Below are 14,257 nucleotides of genomic sequence, written 5' to 3'. Positions count from 1 at the left end.
GTTGTAATTATGCAAGTATCATTATGTACCTCTTCTCAGATTCCATGCAATGAAATAGTTAAAGCAGTATTCGTTTTAGCTTTTCCCAAAAGAGCTGTTACAAATAATAGTCAAATTATTAATTTTTTCACTGAATGATCAATAAAGCAACTTTCTGGGTTATTCCTTTAAAATGAGGTTGTGTGTTTTAACAGAACATTCACAAAATCAATTGTATTGGAGAATTTATTAAACAAGTAAGTTTTCCACCTTGCTTTTAGTTCTCTGATGTGAAATCGAATTTTATACATGGATTTGTAATGTATTTTTGTATATTGTAAATGGAAAGTACTTCTTTGATATATCTCTACACTGACATATTTCAGCAACATTTCAGGTTCATATTACTCTCAAATTATCAGATTCTTTACTTGCTAAATGATAGTACATATGTGGAGAATTCCAGCCCAATTTTATTGCCTGGTTATGGTAATCTATTTTATCCTGAGTTTTGTCTTTTAGTACATAAGTGGTCATAGTAAAGACTAGTATTTTAGCATCTTAAATGGATAAACATGATTATATTACATGATTTTAAATCTTTGGTATCTACATTGAAAAAAGAGGTAGTTATACTGAGGGAAAACCTGACATTATTGAAGTTTTGAGTTTTGCCATTTATTTTAATGGCAATTGTTATTTTGCTGTTCTTTCTGTAAGGCAACTGGGAGCCAAGTAGTGTAAACCCTTAAATCATCTGCCTAAGCTTACCTTTCCAACTATCCCCATGGCTATCTGCAGGATTATTAAGAATAAAAAGGTTAAGCAAGTGTGTGACTGTCTGCAGACTGTAACTTAGCCTAGGATGTGGATAATGCTAAAGTACTGAACCTACCCAAGGCATATTTTAATTGCAGCACAAATATTTTATTTATGTAGACAGGTGCTATTTTTTTGTTCAGAAAATGTGAATGCTTTTCCATATAAAAAAATAACTACAGTTAAGGGTTTTAAAAATGTTGGTATTTCTCCAACCCTCCCCTCTCCACTTTCTTACAGACAGAAATAAATTTGAATTTGGTTAAAACAAGACAAAGATTTTTTTTCCATTCAAATAATGATGAAAATCCAAAATGAGTAATTACTGCATTTTTAAGGTATCTATATTGATGCTAAAATGTTACCTGGCTTTCTTTCTACCTTTCAGGACATACGCTGATTGCTTAAGGTTTTCACCATTGCTATTATGTCCATGATACTGGACAACTGTAAGGTCCTTTGCTAGGGACTATATTTCTTTACCAAGCCTTGGAAACCCTGAGTCCACTTCTAGTTGATAAGTGAACACTTGACATGGGAAAGCCAAGAGATGAAAGCTCTGATCACACAATCAGTAAATATGCCCACCTACAGCCTAAGACTCCACCTGTTCAAAGAGTAAACTACCCTGAATAATATTCAGAATTGCCCTGAATGGAAAACCAAAGAAGCAGTTTTCTCTGCCTAGGATGGCAAGTTTATGTATTTGGTGAAACCTGTGCACCCCCGTCAGAAACCCTGGGCTGGCCGACGCATTAAGGAAGTGCAGAATCTCTCTCATTCTCATTTGAACACCACACTTTGGATACTTAGAAAAATGATCTGGGCAAATCAAACTGTAGTTACTGAGTTCATTCTCTTGGGGTTCCCCACTCTCAAGCAGTCCCAGCTTCTGCTCTTTGTGGTGATTCTGGTTACTTATGTCACGAGCCTCCTATGAAATATCCTCATCATCCTCATTACTACGGTGGACCCAGCCCTTTCCAGCCCCATGTACTTCTTCCTCAGGAACTTGTCCTTCTTGGAAATCTGCTTCACCCTCGTAGTTGTCCCCAAACTGCTGGCAATTCTCTTCTCTGAGAACAAGTCCATCTCCTTCTCTGGATGCATAGCACAGATGTTTCCCTTCTTTTTCCAAGAACTGTGGAGTGCTTCCTCCTGCTTGCCATGGCCTATGATCACTATATTGCTATACACTACCCACTGTGCTACACAAGCATTATGAACAGGAGGATGTGCATCCAAGTCATGCTGACCTTGTGGATCTCAGGAATCCCTATGGGGACTATGCAGGTCAAATGGCTCTTTAGTTTCCCGTTCTGTGGACCCAATGAGGTGGATCGCTTCTTCTGTGATGGCCCTCCTCTCATAGAGCTGGTGTGTGCAGACACCTACAAGTTTGAGATGCATTCCCTCACAGCTACTGTAATAATTATAATGGTCCCATTTGTACTGATCATAGTGTCCTACATTTGCATCATCCATACCGTGCTAAGGATGACATCAGCAGAGGGTAGATGCAAAGCTTTTTTCTACTTGTTCCTCCCACCACACGGTTGTGATTCTGTTTTATGGCACAAGCAGCTTGACATACATCTGGCCCAAGTCCAACTACTCACCTGACACCAAGAAGATCTTGTCTCTCTCCTACACAGTCATCACCCCCATGGTAAACCCCATTATCTATAGCCTGAGGAACAAAGACATGAAGGGAGCCATGTGGAGAACACTGAGCAGAAAAAGATGTTCATGGTAATTATCATTTCTGTTACAGCTTCTTTTACCCCAGTTGACTGCTGGGACATCCTGCTGAACAGAACTCCAGGGCCTTGAATGTAACTGACCCACTGAGGTAAAAGTAGGTGTCATGGAGCCTGGATTAATTCATAAGAATTACTCATTTAAAGGGTATGTATATGTATGTATGTCTATGTGTATACGTTTTGTTATGTCCAGTTCCTTGCACAGTGGTGGTTACAAGGTATATGCAGATTAATCCTTCCTTACAGGATTAGAGCAAAAAAGAAATCCTATGGAGCAGTTTTGCCTAAAGATCTGGCTCCCAGAATAATATCAGATTCTGAGAAAATTATCTTCTATCCAGACAGCTCCCTCTGTTCTAAAGCAGCCATTACACAAAGCTTTGCATAATGCCAAATTAATGACAATACGGTGGGCCTTCCAAAGAGTTAAGACTTGCTCATGCACTAAACAAAAAACAATTAGAAGTCCCAGTGTAAGATTTCCACTTGGTCATACCTACCACTGCCTGTATTATTATTGTTATTACTGTGAGGCCTGACAAAGAATGTCTTGCATTCCAAAGCTTGTCTGATTTTATCCCAGCCCCATCACCCTAAGAAATTATTGGTCTTACATAATTTCTGCACCATCACAGATACACCAACACTTTTATGCTACCATTTTATCATCGGCATGTCATTATGCACATACAGAGTCACTCCACCTTCAAAGCCATATAGCTGAGAATTTAAAATGAATTGTATTCAAAATCTAATTTGAATGATATCTGTAATGCAGGGGTTTTCAAAAGCATACAAGGACATTAAGGGCCAAGCTCAATTTAATTGGTATGTAGAGCAGTGGCACACATGTAGTCATGAAAGTGCAATTTTATTTGCATCGATATTCTCACCCCATGCTTCCCTTCTCATCATGCTCAGAAGTCTCCACTATGGTTGGGCAGTCCCCAACATGGAAAATAATCATGCAAATATGAACATAACTGTCTGTAATTTCCCCAAACTTTATTTAAAAAAACAAACTATGGGGGGAATGGGAGAAGGAGGATGGAGTGCCCACTCAACTTTAGCCCATTAGTCTAGTATTATGTAACTTGCCAATGGAGGGGGAAACCCAGGTTCCTGGCCCCTCTTCCCTAGGGAGGGTTTGAACTTACATCTCCCACTTCACAACAAAATGTTCAAAATTTGAACCTGCATGTTTCACTTTCCAGCAAGATACTCTAGTTACTACACCATTGACTAGAGATTGGTGCTCTCCGGCCTTCCCTTTGAAGCTGGCCCACCAGATTTCCAAGAGTAGAAGATAAGTGGCTCAAATGAAAAGGTGCAGTGCAAAGAGATGGCAATTTTATAAGATGGATGCTGCCTACAAGAGAGCGAGCCCTTTGTTCATTCTCTCCCCACCTACCACTACCAGAGGTACAGAAAATATTCCTATACTGTTTACTAAGGCTGTGCAAAATGGCACTGTTCCATGTCAACTTGCATGTGACAGAACTGTGTTTCATTTTTAATTTTGTTTTGATTTGAAACTTCTGTTCCATTTCATTTTGTTGAAACAGCTTTGCTGTTTCGATGCTGTTTTGATGTTTCACCCATAGGCTATAATGGGGAAGCTTGAAACACCCTATAACTTTGCCATTTATAGCTTGATTTAGATGAAACTTATAGATTCATAGATGTTAGGGTCGGAAGGGACCTCAATAGATCATCGAGTCCGACCCCCTGCATAAGCAGGAAAGAGTGCTGGGTCTAGATGACCCCAGCTAGATGCCTATCCAACCTCCTCTTGAAGACCCCCAGGGTAGGGGAGAGCACCACCTCCCTTGGGAGCCTGTTCCAGACCTTGGCCACTCGAACTGTGAAGAAGTTCTTCCTAATGTCCAGTCTAAATCTGCTCTCTGCTAGCTTGTGGCCATTATTTCTTGTAACCCCCGGGGGCCCCTTGGTGAATAAATACTCACCAATTCCCTTCTGTGCCCCCGTAATGAACTTATAGGCAGCCACAAGGTCGCCTCTCAACCTTCTCTTGCGGAGGCTGAAAAGGTCCAGTTTCTCTAGTTTCTCCTCGTAGAAGGAGAGACTCTCACTTGTAGAAGTGGTAGACCCTACAGAGTGTATGAAGTCTGCCAAGTTCCAGGGAGATAGGTCCAAGGGTTTTGGGGAAACTGTACCTCAAATTCTTGAAAGCAAAACTCATGTCACGTGTATGTGTTAATGGACAGCGGGGTCAAAACTGCCAGGATACTAGTCTCTGATGACATCATCAAGCCTGCCAAGTTTCAAGATCAGTGCAGGGGTATGGGGGAAACTGCACCTCAAGCTGCAGACAAACAAAACTTGTGACATGGGTGACACTGTGTGTATTAAGGCACAGTAGGGTGAAAAGTACAGGCATTATAGGCCCTGCTGAGGCCACCAAGCCTTCCAGCTTTCCAGGAGATAGGTGCAGGGGCTTCTGGGTTCTAGGGCCCTGCACCTCTGGCTGCTGACAGGCAAAACTCATGACATGGGCTTGTGCAACTGTGTCTGTCTTGGGGCAAAGGGGGTGAAATCTACTGCAGGCCTGGGCGCTAGGCCCTGCCAGGCCATGAAGCCTGCCAGCTGTCCAGGAGATAGGCGGAGGGGGAGTCTGGCTTCTGGGGCCCTGCACCTCTAGCTGCTGACAGGCAAAACTCATCACATGGGTGGGTGACACTGTGTGTGTGTTAAGGTGCGCCTTCACTCAGCTGACACCAAGGCAGAAAGCAGGGCAGATCAAACAATGCTGCCTTTTATGCAGTTTGTCCATCCCTCCCCCAGAGCACTGGGATTGGAAGGGAACTTAGGGAGGGATGACAGTCACTGGCCAGCTACACAGTCAATAATGAGAGCACTTCTTCCCCCACCACTTCCCCCTTCCTCTCCTTACTTTAGTTTCTGCTTGCCTGCAGGTAAGCCCAGCTTGAGCTTCAAAACTTGAAATGTTTCAAAATTTTGGAAGTTTCAACTTGCCTCATTTCATTTCAAGGCTGTTTCAAAGCTCTATGTTTCATCTTGATTTTGCTGTTTCGAGCTCGAAACAAGTCCAAACAGTGTCAAAACAAAACTGCCAGTGAAATTTCACACAGCCCTACTGTTTATCCACCTTAAATGCAAGAGTTAAAAAAAAGTCAGAGGAAGCAACAGCCATAACTCTCTCTTCTAAGGCGACATTCACTTCACTAAACCACCCTCCCTCCACATTGATCTCTTATTCTTCACTCTACCTAGACTCTGTTCATTGTGGCCTGGCATGTCAGCTTCAAGACAAGGGCTTGAAAAAGCTCTAGTTAATGTCTAGTCTGTGGCCTGATAGTTGCTGGAAAATGTAAAATGCAAGTTGAAACCCCATCTGCATGAGGTTTATAACTTGCATCTTCTCCTCCTCATTGCCTCAGGCAGATACACATCCACCTGGAAATAAATCCTAAAAGCCACGTAAGTGCCAAACCTGAGACTTAACTGATTCAAAAAGTAATGATGCGTTTCATTCTTTGCATTTTTGCAACGAACTGTGAAGATATAACTGACTCTGAGCATTATTTTGTTCTGCCTACAGTCACTGGCTTGTGTAAATTGTAATAGCTCCACTAAGATCGATATGAATACTGGTTTTCTGGGGGGTACAAACTTGGATGTTCTCAGGTGCCTGTTCCACCAAACATTCCTCCTCCATTTCCTATCATACTTATGTTTAAAAAGAACTGCAAAATAATCGGGCAAGAAACATGTACAATTGTGTTAATTATTTTATCTAGGTCTGTAGAACCAAGTAAAGAGAGATGATGTTTTTTTTAATTCTGTGCAAAGACTGTCTCTGAGGCTGTCTATACATGTGCTCCAGTGTGGACAGTGGTGGGGTGGGATGTGCTTTAATTAGAGCAGCTATGAGAGATGCTCTAATTAAAGTGTGTTATGCGTTTTCAGTACCCCACACTTCAAAATGACAGTCGGGGCATTTTAACTAAAGCTCATTTTAGTTGAAGTGCTCCTGCCACCATTCTAAAATGTAGGGATGTTGAATACACATGATGTGGAGGCTGCTGAAACTTAATTGAGTCTCCTCTGACACATGCTAATTAGCATGTTTTGGAGAAGTCGTCCCTGTCAGGTGATGATGATGATGGGCGATCACTCACGATTGTCAAGATTGTCATTCAAGGATCTTAATCGTGAGTCTGCAGGTGACTCAATAGCCTAATTCTAGATCCATATGTGTTGTTGCAGTGAGGACAGGTGTTTCCAGGGGGGATGGGGACTGTGTTGCTGTGTTGGATGTTCTACTATTCTTTTCATCTGTTCCTCTTTTCCTCTTCTGCCTGTTGATGAGCTGTTGAGGTCCCTCCCAAAGAGCCTTCCTCCATTTTGGTCAGTCCTGAGCAAGTATCCCAAGTGTTGATGTCAATGTTACACCGCTTCATGCTTGCCTTCAGGGTGTCTGTCTTTCAAACACGTTCTTTGTTCTCTGCTACTTTGCTTTCAGCTGTGAGAAAAAGATTCTCTTTGGAAGGTCAGAATCCAGCATGAGAACAACATGACCTGTCCAGTGAAGATGGTTCCAGATGATCATGACCTCAATGCTGTTGGAATTTGCTTCAGCCAAGATGCTGATGTTTATGCATTTTTACGCATCTATCCTCCTAGCTAATCCAAAGGATCTCACAAAGGCACTGCTGTTGGTACTTTGAGATGTCTTCTGTATGTGGTCCAAGTTTCCAAGCCATATAGCAGAGTTGGAATGACAATGACTCAATAGAACAAGAGCTTAGTTTCAACAAGAATGTCATGATTTAGGAAGACTCTCTTACGCAGATGTCCAAAGGCTGCACTTGCACGTTTCAAGTGGTGTTGTATTTCTGCATCAACATCTGCCTTTGATGAAAGATGGCTTCTAAGACAGGCAAAGTGATCCATGTTCTCCAGCAATTCTCTGTTGATTTGAATGATGGGGAGGTGTGTGTGTGTGTGTGTGTGTGGAAGGGGGGAGTTGTTTCTTCATTTGGAGCAGGTTGGTAAAGGACTTGCATTTTCTTGATATTTAGAGTTAGGTCAATACTCTTGTAGACTTCTGAGAATATATTAAGAATGGTTTGGAGGTCTTTTTCAGATTGAGCAATGACAGCATTGTCATTTGCATACCGGAGCACCATTATGGATATTGTTATGGTGTTCATTTTTTACTTGAGTCTGTTGAGGCTGAAGAGTCTTCTGTACATTCTATACAAAATTTCAATTCAAGGTGGGACCTTTCTGTTGATGAGGTGCATTATGGTGGAGGTGAAGATGGAAAACAAAGTTGGAGTGATGATGCAACCTTGCTTCTCTCCAGTTTTCACCTCAGATGGTTCTGCTTGATATCCATTGCTGAGAACTCTTGCTGACATGTTGTCCTGGAGATGTCTTGGAACACTGATGAACTTGTTCTGGCAGCCAATTTTGGACAGGATTTTCCATAGGGCTTCACAGTTTACAGAATTGAAGTCTTTAGGGAGGTCAATGAAGACCGAATAGAGAGGTTGATTTTGCTCATGAAACTTCTCCTGGATTTGATGTTCTGTAAAGATCATGTCCACAGTTCTTCAAGATGGTCTGAAGCCACTTTGAGATTCTGGAAGAATTTATTCCACAAGTGAGAGAAAGTGGTTAGCAAGGATACGGGCGATGACTTTCCCAGCAGTGGCCAACAATGAGATGTCTCAGTAGTTTTTGCAATCAGCTGTGTTCCCCTTCTTGAAGATAGTAAGAATCAAGGCATCCATTAGGTCAGCTGGGATTTCTTCCTTGTTCCAGATTTTAATGATGAGAACATGAAGCTGATATGCAAGTTGTTCTCCTCCTCCTCTGAAAATCTCTGCAAGTAGTCCATCAACACCAGTTGCCTTGTTATTCTTCATTTTCCTGATGGCAGTCCCAACCTCTGCCAGGGTAGGTGGTAAACTGAAGTCTTCTCTGGTTGCTTTTTACAGAAAGTTGTTGATCTTATTGTTAGGATAATAATATGGATTTTGGATGTTGGGGTAATGATATGAATTTGCATAGATTTCATAGACATTAGGGCTGGAAGGGCCTCAGAAGATCATCGAGTCCAGCCCTGTGCCCAACCCAGGGGCAGGAAGTCAGCTGGGGTCACAGGATCCCAGCAAGATAACTTTTGGGGAGTACTGAGTGTGCAGCTGAATGAAGGCTTTTTTCTTTGTCTCAGCAAAAGCTGCTAGTCACAAGGCTGACTGATATATTAAAAGCAACTAACTTTGCTAATGCTTAAGTAAGCTGATTCTTAACAAAAAGGTAGGGTGCAAAGTGCACGACATGTTGAGTAAAAACAGAATAGCCCACCAACTAGAGTAAGGAGACAAAATCAGAAATATGGCCTTGGAGATGGTGCTGAAGTCAGCAAGAAAACCAGCAAGAACCAGTGAGAAACTGCAAGTGACCAAAAGAAGATGGGGTTCAAAGTCTTACACATGCACTCTTAGCAGAGAGGCATGTAAATGAATGAAATGCATAGGCAATACCATGCTAAAAAAAGCAAACAGTAAACAGAGGTGGAGCTTGAGATGGGAGGAGAAATGGTTGGAACCAAAGGTGGGAGGAGGGTGGAATAAATGTTAATATGTAGGAACCAAGGTGTATAAATATTGGAAAGAACTGTTGTTCAGCGCAGGTCCCTGGTTTGTTGGTTTTTGGGACCCTTGTCTGAAGCTGTGTCCATTTTTAATAAAGCTGTTGTGAGCAATCTGTGCTGGTGTTTGCTCCCCACCTGCTCTGGCTAATGAGTACCAGGATCCATCAGCAATTGGACCATCGTCTCCCTAGTCATTGGGCGCCGCATGGAGTTGGGGTCTAACACTTATCTTCATTGACAGTTGAGTCACAACTCAGAAGGTCCTGGAAATGTTCTTTCCAGTGAGCATTGATGGATTTGCTGTCTTTCAGGGTGTTGTTCCATCCCTGGATCTTACAGGATTAAGGCCTTGAGTGCTCGGGCTGTTGACAGCTTTAGTAGCACTGAAGAAGCCACGAGTGTCACAGATGTCAGCAAAATGTTGGATATGTTTTTTTTCTGAATCCACAACTCATTCTTCAGTTCTCATGTTCTCCTCTGCACCTCTGATTTTGCTTTTTGGTGTACATCTTTCTTGATGGCAGAGTTGATGTCATTCTGCCTGGCACAAAAAGCTTTCCATTTCCTGTTGATGAGATCTTGAGTTTCAGTGTCATTTCCACCAAACCAGTCTTGATGTTTCCTCGTCTTGTATCTTATAGTATTTTTACAGGATGAGAGAACAGCTGTCTTAAGTCCTGTCCCTTCTTGACTCCTTGTGGATGCTCCGTTGATAGTGTCTCATTCAGGACTTGCTGGAATTCTCTGTTTAAGTAGATCCTTCAAGCACTCAGTGCTTAACTTGTGCCTGATCTGCTTTCTTTGCATTCTTTGTTTAGGACCAATCCTGATGATGTTGCAGGACTGGATGAGGCAGTGGTCATTCCAACAGCCATCAGTGCTAGTCATGATTCTCGTAATCAGGACATCCTGGTGATCTCGAGTCCAAACAATCACATAGTCGATCAAATGCCAGTTTTTCAATCTAGGGTGTTTCCAAGATGTCTTTAACATGTTCCTTCGATGGAACAGGGTATTTGTGATGATAAGTCTGTGTTCTGCTTGCTTCATCAGGAGAAGGACCCCTTTAGCATTTGAATTTCCAACGCCTTCTTTACTGATAGTACCATTGCAAAGTTTTGAGTCCCTTCCCACTCTGGCATTAAAATCTACAAGAAGGATGAATTTATATTCCCTTGGGATATTTGAGAGGATGGTGTCTAGCTGTGAGTAGAAGTTCTCATTCATGATCTCATCGACATCGAGAGTCAGGGCACATGAACTCACAATTGTTGCCTGTTGGTTTTTTTGCAAGTTATAGATGGAGTCATGAGGCGTTTGCTAATGCCAATTGGGAGTTCTGAGAATGAGTTCACAAGTTTCTTTTTGATGGCAAAACCAACTGCATGTGTCCATGGCTCTTCTGCTGCTCTCCCTCTTCAGAAGAAGGTGTATCCTCCATCTTAATCAAATCTGCTCAGCTTAATCAAGTCTGCTCTGACACATGCTAATAAGTTTGTGTTAGAGAAGAAGTCCCTTACAGCTCTAGGTGCCCTGAGCCTCTTCACTTTCACTCCCATGGACCCTTGAAGAAGTAACTGTAAACCAGAAAGCTTACACATCTGGAAGGGTTTATGGAAAATAAAAATGAGCTTCTGGGAATCACAAAACTAGTTTCATAGATTCATAGCTTGTTAGGGGCTGGAAAAGACCTTGTAGATCATTGGGTCCAGTCCCCCTGCACTAGGTAGGAAAAGACAACTGAGGTCAAGTGACACCAGCAAGGTGACTGTCCAGTCTCCTTTTGCAGATTCCCAGGGCAGGCAATTTCACCACCTCTAGAAGGAGCTTATCCCACAGTCTGGACACCCTGACTGTGAAGGAGTTGTGTTTTTTTTCCTGGAATTGAGCCTGAAGTGGCCTTCTAGGAGTTTGTATCCATTACTCCTGGTCTTCCACAGGGGTTCCCTAGTGAACAGCTATTCACCAAGTTCTTGATGTATTCCCCTGATGTAGCAGTAAACCATTACTGTATCCCCTTTCAGCCTTCTCTTCTGAAGGCTAAAGAGGACCAAGCTCCTCAGCCTCTTGTCATATGGCTTTTCTTGCAATTCCCTGATTATTTGGGTGGCTCTTCTCTGGACCTTTTAATTTTTTTTCCATATCCTTGTTGAAGTGTGGTACCCAGAATTGGTTGTGGTACTCCAGCTGTGGTCCCACCAGTGAGGAGTACAGTGGGAGTATCACTTCCTTAACTTTGCATGAGATGCAACAGTTAATACATGCTAGCATGTTATTTGCCCTGCTGGCCACAGCATCACACTACTGGCTCACATTCATGCAATGGTCAATCACTACCTATAAGTCCCTTTTGGCCATAGTGCAAATCAAATTGTCACCACTGAGCCTGTAGGTATGTTGCATATTGTTTGCCCCCAGATGGAGCACCTTACACTTCTGAGTGTTGAACTTCATTTGGTTCTGGTCCACCCAACTATCCAGCCTGTCCAGGTCCACCTATATCTGCAACCTATCTTCTGGCATGATCATGCCCTCCATAACTTGATGTCATTTGCAAACTTGGCCAGTGAGCTTTTCACCCCTACATCCAAATCATTGATAAAGATGTTGAAAAGCACCAATACAAGCATGGACCCCTAGGGGACACCACTGACCACTTTGCACCAGGACAACACAATCCATTTATTAAAACTCTCTGGGTCCTATCAGGCAGCCAGTTTTCAACCCACTGAGCTGCTGAGAAGTTAAGCCCATAATTTTACAATGTTGCCACAAGGATATTGTGGGATACTAGATCAAAAGCCTTTTGGAAGTCTAGGTATATAATGTCGACCTTCTCTCCCTGGTCCAGGGGGTGAGCGACCTGTTCATAGGAGGAGATGAGATTGGTAAAACAAGACCTACCCACGATGAAGCCATGCTGGCTGTCATTCAGAATCTTACCCTCAACAAGTGAACTTGACCAAACACTCTGCAGAGGTGTATAGCACCTGGACAGCCTGCACAAAGCAGGGCCCAAAGCCAAAGGCCCACAGAGTGCCTGTGAAGTACCCATGATCCACTCTCTTAAATTCCTTCTCCTGGTCCAGTGAAAGGAGAGAAAAAGACAGGCCCTCCTGGCACACTAGCTCTAGGAGGTCCCAAGCTAGCTACAGGTTGTCAAAGATGGAACATCCAGGCACCATGTACAGTCTAGTCGGGATAGATCACATCAATCAGCATGGACTGCAGGCACAGTTAAATGACCTTCACTGCCACCTGGTAGTTCATGCAGGGACATGGGATGCTAGTTTCTCAGGTTGTGGGGATCCCTATTTTTCAGCAGGAGGGTCAGCACAGCCCTCATGACATGGGGAGTTCCCCACTTCCCTTGGATTCAGCCCAGACAGCAACAAAGTCCGGGCTGAGGACATCCCAGAAGATCTGGTAGAACTCTGTGATCAGCCTGTTGATGCCCGGTGACTTGTTGCCAGGCATCAGGCAGAGGGTGGCTGAAAACTCAGCCACAGCAAGAGGAACCTCCAGCCAATCCCATTTGCCCATTTTGGTAAAAGATCCATGCGCGCTGGTGCATCTCACCTGTATCCGTGAGGGAGGTGCTGTCAACAGCCAGAAGGGAGGTGATATACTTCTTGGCCCCCTGCCTCCTCTCCAGGGCATAGAAGAAGTGGGAGCTATGGCCCCTTTCCTGAAGGAGCTGGACATATGAGCGGACAAGCACACTGAAGGTGTGGTGGTCATCCAGAGCACGAAGCTTGTCCTGCCTCTCCCAACACTCTCCACAGAGGGACAGGTTGGTTGGGTCAGTGGTCATGTGCCTCTCCAGCTCCAGCACTTCCCACTTGAGCTGCTTCTGGACCACCTCCCTCTACCAGGTGTGTCCCTGAGTGTAACTGTGGCAAAAGAGACAGATGAGCATCCTCCCCATGACCCACCATTTCTGAGAATAAGGGAAACCTGCCCATTGGTCCCACCAGGACAGCCAGAACTCATGGAAGGCCTCCCTGAAGCCCACATACTCCAGCAGACTAGCACTGAAATGCCAGTAGAATGACCCCAGACACCCTGGTCCTAGTGTGGCCTGGGCCCAGACAAGGTGGTAATCACTGAAAGGGGTCAGCCAGATGCCAGAGGAGTGGTTCTGGGCCAAGTGTGGTAAAGAGGTGTAAATCTGGTCCAACTGGGAGTGGCATGGCTGCTCCCCCCCGCCACATAGGTGAAGGCAGGGAGGCCAGCAGGGTGATAGGCACGAGACATCCACCAGGGAGTAGTCCATCAGGATCTCCCTGAGGATGCCCATGGTAGCATGATTCCACTCCCTGCCTGACTGGTCTTGCGTGTGTAAGGTGATGTTAAGGTCCTCGCCAAAGACCAGGCACTTGCAGGCGTTGCGGGTGTTGATGTAAGTGGCCTCCTGCCAGAAAATATCCACCAATTCTGGGTCCTTCACAGGGGTGTGCACGTGCAGAATACTCAGGACCAGTCCCTGAACTTGGATCCCGAGGTGCAGTAGGCAGTCGAGCACCACCTCAGTGTTCTGGAGAACCCCTGGCTGCAGGCCTGGGAAGAATAGGGTGGCCACCCTGCAAAAGGTGGCTGACAGGTGACTAAAAAAGACTGCCTCCCCTCTCCAGCTGACAAGTAGTCTCATCATCTGGAGTTGTCAGGGTCTCCTACAATAATACTACAGGGTACCCCACTCCTGAAGGAATGAGAGCACCCAGTATCTCTGGAGACCCTTCCTGCAGCCATAGATATCAAGGGCCATGGTTTTAAATGACCTCAAGGGTGCAGTAGACAGTTCAGAAGGGTTCTCACACACCTCAATGCCTGGTTTGGGGTTTACTGGCTTGTGCAGTGTCCTCCTATAAGTATAAGGTGTCTACAAAATTGTGGGCCTGCTTATAGATCTGGGCATTGCAGCTTTTAAGCCCCTTGCCTTCCCCTGCCAGAGCCCTCACAGTGGTGAGGATGCTGTAAAAATTTCACCAGCAGTCCAAGGCAAGCTGAACCTTGTTGGCAGACTGCCGGGTGTATTCACAGTCAA

General features: G+C 44.1%; 1 pseudogene; it reads left to right on the top strand.

The window, feature by feature from the left end:
• Positions 1-1,789: 1,789 nt before the first annotated feature.
• LOC106740435 (olfactory receptor 10A7-like) lies at positions 1,790-2,554 on the top strand (annotated as a pseudogene).
• Positions 2,555-14,257: the final 11,703 nt, after the last annotated feature.

Source organism: Alligator mississippiensis, chromosome 11, assembly GCF_030867095.1.
Source record: "Alligator mississippiensis isolate rAllMis1 chromosome 11, rAllMis1, whole genome shotgun sequence".
NCBI classification, from domain to species: domain Eukaryota; kingdom Metazoa; phylum Chordata; order Crocodylia; family Alligatoridae; genus Alligator; species Alligator mississippiensis.
This window is presented reverse-complemented; position numbering and strand designations above follow the sequence as displayed.